General features: G+C 39.8%; 1 long non-coding RNA gene across 2 annotated transcripts; it reads left to right on the top strand.

Moving 5' to 3' along the window:
* On the top strand, positions 1 to 2,821 carry LOC149071088 (uncharacterized). 2 transcript variants are annotated; one of them, XR_016194719.1, is made up of 3 exons: positions 1 to 88; positions 880 to 942; positions 2,614 to 2,821. It is a non-coding gene; the product is annotated as an uncharacterized LOC149071088 (long non-coding RNA). The 2 variants fall into 2 exon arrangements; XR_016194720.1 differs by lacking the exon at positions 1 to 88 and adding an exon at positions 686 to 722.
* The last annotated feature ends 5,686 nt before the right edge of the window (positions 2,822 to 8,507 follow it).

The raw sequence follows: 8,507 nt of genomic DNA, 5'->3' as shown, positions 1-8,507 counted from the left end.
CAGAACGAACTAGGTCTTGATGAGAGGTGGTTGTCCGGGGTTTTTTTGGGAGGATAGTGGAAGAAGCGGAAGATGACGAAAGTCTGGGGTAAGTCTTGACATATTGCTTTCTCCATTCCTCTCTCGCTCAAGGAGTAGTAGCATAAAACAAATGTACTGATTTATAAGTATGTAATTTAAATACATCCTCATATATACATTATTTGTTATAGCTGTAAATAAATAATAATTTACTCCGACCTGAGGACAAGGGTTGAATAATTGAGTGGTATTAATTGGTATCTCGAGTATCAGCCCCAGACGCTAAGAGCAGCTCTGGGACACAACACTTACACAAAGAATATTTTTGATTTTCATTAACGATATTCTAGAACAATTAAACAACCATACAAGACGACTATACTTTAGTTTCCATTAAACATGCGGAAAAATTTGCGAATTATTAAAAATATAAAATAAGGTAATGTTTAAATGTTGTCCAATTGTGTGACTATGTAGCACAATATTAACAATTCTGGGAAAACGAACAGGTGCTTTATCCGTGTAAACAAAATGTATCTATGGGTTTTCCTATCATTAATGCAATGTATTTCATAAAGGAATTCCGTTTGTGTGTATGTGTGAACACGAGCTTATATATACACTTAGGAACCCTTTGTCGACATTATTCATTCAACCACAATAAACTACCACACGTTTCTATATCAACGGGTTTCATCTGGGTAAGTTAAAAACTACGTATCATCATCTCATTTATCAATACTCTGTTTAAAATATATCGGTTTTCATTTAATATTTTTTGTTACGTATTAGAAGTGTTTCAATCAGTATTCTTCTCCGTTACTTCACTGTTTGATGGTATGCTTTTCTTTCAATCAGTTTGTACCACAATGAATGTTGCTTACGCTTTCCTCCTCGTTGGCATGCTCCTCTGCCTGTTCGGTAAGTTTTCCCACTGCTATCTTCAGCTTGACATTGGTTTGATAGAAGGTGCGCAATAACGTAAAACGCGATTCAGGATGCTTTCAAAACTACACTGAATACCAAGGAAAACTAACTGAACCTGGAAAAAAGAAATTAACCATTTTTAGTGACTTTGAGGGAACTGTTCTTAACATTCTTAAAGTATGACCAACATTCTCTGCGATTGAACAACGTCCTCAAAATCGTAAACGCGTGTCAAACATGACATCCAAATGAGTGAACATCATCTCGGCAACTAGCCGGTATTGCCCATCCAAGAATATTAAAAAATTATAGGGTTGTTACGCTAAATTAAACACCATGGTATGCATAGTGCACAAGCGTCGTTAGAAAATTTGATAAATACTTCACGTTTATGGACTTCATCTCTGATCATCCATAATACCCAGTGCAATTGGTGAATTTTATAAATACTGAGAGCATTATTATTTTTACTTGCCATTATGCATAGCCTAATACACAATGAACTCAACCCAATAAAACTGATGCTGGCTTCTAGTCCGCAAGTTATCAAACCCATTTGCTCACCAATAGGGTGTTAAGCGAGATGACTCGCTCCGATGGATATATATATATTTTCTTATTTCACAATAAGATTCTCATTTTCTTTCTCTTTTTGTATCCTCTGTATATAATATGGCAAGTGTAAGATAACAGATGAGATGGCAGGGGGGGGGCTCAATTGCTTTTATACAAATACAAATGCAACGCCACAACAGGCAAAATGCCCAACGAGGTGGCTGAGAAAAAGATGCCCATAAAAATATGGATGTCATATATTTCAAATATACAGCAACCCAATTAAAAATGCAGTTAACAAAAATTATAAACAATATATACACAATTTTAAACCATACCTCCATCCTAATATGTGTACGTTCATCTTAACTCAACCCCGAAACTTCCCCAACTCCCAATCCCATCTCGTCTGTAATCACCACAAAATTTGTTAATCGCGACGGTACCCAATTGTCCGGGAAAAATATGTTGTAAAAGTTTGTATGTTTTTTTTTCTTTTTTTTGACACAAAATAAAGTGTTTCAGACTCTGCCACGAAGCTGGGCTTGAAGAGATCTCGGCAACGGGATAAGTCCAGTGGCAAAGTTCTGGCGTTTATTCATTCAGCCTAATACACAAGCGTCGCGTAGTTGGCAAACACGATAAATCGCACTGTATGATATATTTATGCACGGTAATTCATACACGTACTGAATCATTATATCGGGGTACGATCGTAAAATTTGTTATCATAATATCGGTATCCGACTATATTTATCGCACATACTAGAATCGTTTACAATTTCTTTCATAATTATCAAATTCACTAATTGCACTATGGTATTATGCATAACCACAGATGAAGGCGATAAATTTCAAGTATTTATCAAATTTACCAACAACGCTTGGTTGTTATGCATAACCGCCGGTAAGAGCGGTAACGTTTTCAGTAATTATCAATTTTACCATCGACGCTTGGGCATTATTCATAATGACCCGTAAAATTAATAAACTTATCAAACTTACCAAGACGATTGGTAAATATGAATAATGACCTATTTATATATATCACATTTACCGTAACATATACATATGTCATTCATTTACTGTATTATTGTGTTTTCTTTCTAGCTGCAGTGTATGCGCAAGATGCCGTTTTCGATTGTCCTGTCGGTTATCAAAGGCATTGTGACCCTGAACCTCCCTTGATGATAAATTGCAGGTGTGTTTAAATGTTAAAGAATGCGGCTCACATTCAACGTATGAGTGCGAAAGCATAAAATAATCTGTAAAAAAAACTAATCATGTGTAACATATGATTGAATTTTTTTCCCGTCGGTATCGTATTTCTTTCTTGTGACTTAAATATTTATTGCATACACAGAAAAATTAAAATGAGATTTTCTTATTAAAAATCCTATGAATTTTCTTATCGAAAAACATGAATTTTTTTATTGAAAATCATATGAATAATTAAAATTCCTATTGTGACGTTCGGTGGTGTGTATACGGAGCGACGAACACACACAGGAAAAACTTTTATTTATTCTACTTCAATACAGAACAGCTCTTCGTTAACATGCGAAACTGACGACCCTTCGCTATGAAGGTTGAAATCGAACTCCTCGAGAATGTCTTCGCCTCTCGATACAAACTTAATCCTCGCGTGCCTCGTGAATAAAACAAGTGCAGTACTTCTGCACGTTCTTGTCAACAGCTTGCCTTTTACATACTCACCCCTCTGGTTTCACGGATGTCCCAGCAAGGAACGAGCAAAAGGCGTTGTGGGAGGTTGTTAAGTTGCAAGGATGACGTCACTCTCCGCTACACTCTCCAGGATATCAACATCCATAGCATATTACAGGTCACTGTTCATCCAGACGCATTATGGAAAGCGTCTGTTCATCTGCAAGAAAGGTCTGGGGAAATCACTGGTTTTGAAGACGTCCATGCATATTTTCTCGGTGTTTGCTTCCGACGACCCTCGACATCATACTGCTGATTGAGTTCTTTGTGACAGCACCTGGTATCTTCATATGCGTCGAGTTTCTCAGCTAGTTCAGATGATGAGGTCAACATGGCCCATACATAGATCAAATGATCTTTCACTAGCGGAGGGCACTTTTTCTTCATCTGATCCGCTATAACTAGATGGATCAAGTCTTCAAATGTTGTGTCTTTAACTTCTCCTAACCACCTTTCAAGGTACGTTTTCAACTCCAAATAAAAGTTACGCCATGAACTCTCCGAGTGTTCTGCCGATGCTCTACAAAAAGTTGTCAAAATTTTCTGCGTGTAGCTTAAATCGCTTCGAAAGCTCCTTGATATACTGATAGTGAACTTGTCGTCAGGCTCTTTGGCACATATCCTAGCCACCTCCTTCCGTAAGCTATTGATGTGAGAAACGTAATCCACAATTCTTCCGGAATCTAGTAAAATCGCATGTGCTGTTCGAACAGGGTCAAAAGCAACGAAATGTCGTCCGATGATTTTAAGCGTGGAACTGATACTTGAAAGTCCCGATTTAACAACGCCAGTCAAATGGAAGCTTGGCACTTTTCCGCTTCTCTCCTCCGTTTTTCGAGTTCGAACTGCATTTCTCTTCGCCGGTTGAACTCTCTTCAGCTTCTTCTAGTCGAATTCTCTCTTCTGCTTCTTGTCGTTGAATCCACTCTTCGGCATATTCTCGTTGTATTTTCTCTTCTGCTTCTTGTTTCTCGCGGTTGAACCTGTTTTCTACGAGGGTCTGTATAGCTATCCTTTTGCGAAGGCCTCGTCATATTCTTTACTGGACGTAATAAGTTTCTTTAGCTCTATCACTTTCATCTCGGGTTCGATAGGTTCTCCTCGGCAAGACGTCGAAGTTCGTCTTTTCGATATTTTGCCAAACAAGCCATTTTCACTCTCTTGGTTACCTATTCAGAATGTCCGTTTAGCTAAACACACTCGCCCGTCTATTTTAAAACTTTGCACGGCATTGTGTCGGTGGTGTGTATACGGAGTGACGCGAACATAGAAAAATTCCTTTATTCTACTTCAATACAGAACACCTCTACATTAACATGTGAAAACGACAACCCTTCGCCGTGAAGGCAAAAATCAAACTCTTCGATAATGTCTCCACAATAAAACTTAATCCTTATATATGTGTCTCGTGAATAAAGGAAGTTATACTACTGTACGTCCTTGTCAACAGCTTGCCTGTTACAATATGAATATTTTCTATGACAAGAATGTCGCTCTCCACTTGTTAATACAAGATATACAGAAGACTGGATGTTGTGAAGATATTTATTATTTGAGATGTTAATTTCTTAAGGAAGGAAAAAACTCATCTCTGCCTCTACCGGGAGTCGAACCCGGATCCCTCGATTGCCGGACGAGTGCTCTGACCACTAAGCTACAGAGGAGATAGAGGATAGCTACAGATGCAATCGAGGGACCCGGGTTCGACTCCCGGTAGAGGCAGAGATGAGTTTTTTCCTTCCTTAAGAAATTAACATCTCAAATAATAAATATCTTCACAACATCCAGTCTTCTGTATATCTTGAATATTTTTTAATTAATAATCATATAAGCTATAAGACTCCGATCCCCAACCACCCAGTCAGAAGCCGCCATGTCCCATCAACATCGATACGTCACTTGCTCGATGTCACAACGGCGAGATCGATTCTTCCCCGTCTCCAACCAAAGCGTCAGTGGCAAAGCTGTACAAAGAATCTCGATCCGCTTTGGTCAGTGGATAACGGTCATCCAAGGAGGTTGTTTTGTCTCCCCGATTGTCGAAAACTGCAGTAGTGGACGAAACGTCTGTTTCAATGAAGCCTGGAACACGGCACAACAGCCCGATAGGTATGAACTTTATTACTATGAAATTATTGTTTTCTCATCAGAGCCCACGGACTCCCCCTCCTTTTCCTGAAAATCTCTTCGAGAACTCCTGGTTAAGAACCACTGCAGCACAGGGTGAATCAGAATAATTGCTCCAAAATTTGGGGAAGATAATTAAACGAATGTTACAATCATACACACACACAATGTGAAAAAAATGTAAAATTATTGGAAGAAATTATTTTTTAATAGAATTATTGTGACTCCAAAACAATGTCTAGATGAGTGGTTTTCAACCTGTGAACCGCTGACCAATGGGGGTCGATGAGTACTTTTTAAGGTGTCCGTGGAATCATTTTTATTTCCTACCATAAATATGAATGACACATTTTTTGCTGTAAAAATGTAACTTATTGCTTCAACTTTTTGCGATTATGATTAAAAAACAATATATTTTGGATTTTATGGGAGGTCGGCGTCGAAATTAAATATCTGACGCTACAGGGTGGTCCGCGAAGCATTGACGATTACCACAAGGGGTCCGTGACAACAGAACGGTTGGGAATGGTAAACACTGGTCTAGAATTTAAATGGAATGGTTTCTTGTCCAAGACCACCATTCCTCCATGACTTTAGACGTCATCAAGTCTTTGAGGTACTTCCTAGAAGACGTGTCAGTCACTGACGGCGTGGGGTGTTTGCACAATCCCATTCTGTAGTGATGTACCAGGATCTCGTCCGACGGCACACGGAGTACTTTCGTCCCGTTGAGGACCTCGAAAGTGAAATGTATCCCTCCGGTAACAACAAATCGTGGTCTAACCAAGTATTTTGTGCGTTTCAACCACGGGTACAAGTACTTCTCGCGCGTAACGTAGTTCTGTGATACCAAGTCGGTGAGAGGAGGTGGCAATAAATCGGGGCCGTACTCGAAACAGAACATCGATGACCTGAACTCGAAACTCGCGACTTTTTCATCTTGGCCACGAAGAAAATCGATCAATGTCTTCGATTTCAAAGGTGTGACGAACTCATCCACGTCGACGATGATCACGTATGATGCCGTGTACATGTTCCGATACACGCAGTCTTGTATGCATGCCATCTGGCCCGTAGCCCACATGCTCTTCACCGCGGCTGGTGACGACCAAGGAAGTACAGCGACGGAAACACCGGATCCATGAGCACTTTTCAAGAATGTACGGAGAACATCGACGATACTCATGTCGTAGAAAACGAACCTGTCAGCTCCTAATGCTTCGTAATAAGCAATGAACTCGATTACCCTGAAGGCAATTGCTGCTGTTGAAATGTTGAAGAGTGGCCGTACGCAAACTGTCAAATTGGACTCGTTACTGAACCTTTCACCGTTATTATGGACTTTTAACCAGGTTATGACGTTATCTCTAACAGAGGTATCCTTGGTAAATGACACAAGTTCTGGAGAGACGTCATCCGTTATTGGGCAGAAAAAGAATCCAACTTTACAATAACTACCGTGATCTTCTCTCAAAATCTGATATTCAGCTTTGACCATCATTAGCTTCGTTTGGTTCATGGGGACCACGCATTTCAGAGCATGCAATCTATCTTCCTCGCCACAGAAACCGCCAATGATTCTCACGACTTTCTGAGCCAATCTATTATCCCAATAAGCAGAGTACGCGAACACATCATTGGCCAATTCCTTCCAGTCATCTTCACCGTCGTTCAACTTTGATTCTCTCCTCAATTTCTGTTGCTGATCTTCAAAGTCTTTTAGAAACCAATTCTCATTGTGCTTTGGGTTCGTGGATTTGACGAATTTCCATCTGACAACGAAATATAGCTGCTGCTTCATCAGGCCAATGTATAAGAGAATTGCGACGCAACAAAATAAGGTGATGACGCTGGAGGATCTGCCGATCAGTTGCATTGATGGCATCTTCAGAGTATATGGGCATCAATTCCAACTGTCTACCAGACGAAGTTATGTTTCAAGACGCTGCAAACATTCGTGTATGTGAAAGTCAACGATTTGCTCAACTAATCACCTGTAAATGAAACAGCTGAAATCAGAGAAATGTGTCCTTGACATATAAGAGTTGATTAAAGTTGATTACCAGTAATTTTCTGGACATCGACGAATATTTTCAATCAGTAGTTTTGGTCTAGAGCAGCGGTTCCCAACCGGGGGGGGGGGGGGGGGTAGGCCGTTAGGGGGTACGCGAAAAGAAAATGGTAATGGCGGCCATCCATCTAAAAAAAGAACAAAATAAAAAAGATTAAAAAGAAATTTTAAAAGTAGGTATAGGTTTTTACTAATATTGTCAGTGTTGTAATATATTGACCTTTCCCTACCAATGAAATCTTCTATAACAGAGGGGTTACGTCCGCTGGAAGGTTCGGCCTTCCCTCCTCCCGCCCAAACTATGATCGGGATTCGTGAACTCCTTCCTCTCGACTCACTTTTCTTCGGCGTTTCAGATTTGATTGTTGACACATGCCGGGCTGTGCATAAAAGTGAAGAATTAATTAGTGTTGTTTTAACTTTTGTTGTGGGCGTTTGTATTGAGGCGTGTGCGTGTTAATCCCACAATTTCCTACGTCAACTTTTCTACCAAGCACCTACTACTCACGCGATTTGCGCTATGGATCAGTGGCTAAAAACTAGATCTTTTCGGAAGCGGACTGAAACACCAAAATGAAATACCGTGCACCTGTAAACGTGAAAACATATTTTGAATCTTCCGAAAGTGATTCTGTCAAAGCTCCGTACGAAACTTCCTACTAGATTAGCTATCGTATTGCGAGACGAGGAAAAAATCACACTATTGGTGAAAATATGCTGTCAGATGCATGTTTGCGGAAGAAAGTGCTCTTATAATGAGTTCAATACCTCTGTCAAATATTTTTTTCCATCCAAGTCGAGGAAAGTACCGACGTTGCGCAATATTCTGTGATACTTGTAATTGCTAAGTACTTGAAAGAGAATTCGAAGTAATTCTTTTTATTTGTCACCCATCGAAGGGGGTCGTACGACTGTTAAAGACTTATTTGAAGCAATTAATCATTATTTCCTTAAAAAAAAGAATTCAATGGTCAAAATGCATTGGGCTCACAACAGATGGAGGAAAATCCACGGAAAGTTGCTACTCAGGCCGTCGTGCACGCGTGGCAGAAGTCACTCACAAAATGAAATGGACTCACTG

The sequence above is a fragment of the Pholcus phalangioides genome, unplaced genomic scaffold (genome assembly GCF_987345545.1).
Source record: "Pholcus phalangioides strain wild (caught in Gottingen) unplaced genomic scaffold, Ppha-v1.0 ptg000019l_1, whole genome shotgun sequence".
NCBI classification, from domain to species: domain Eukaryota; kingdom Metazoa; phylum Arthropoda; class Arachnida; order Araneae; family Pholcidae; genus Pholcus; species Pholcus phalangioides.
Note: the sequence above shows the minus strand (reverse complement) of the source record. Positions and strands in the feature narration are given on the sequence as shown.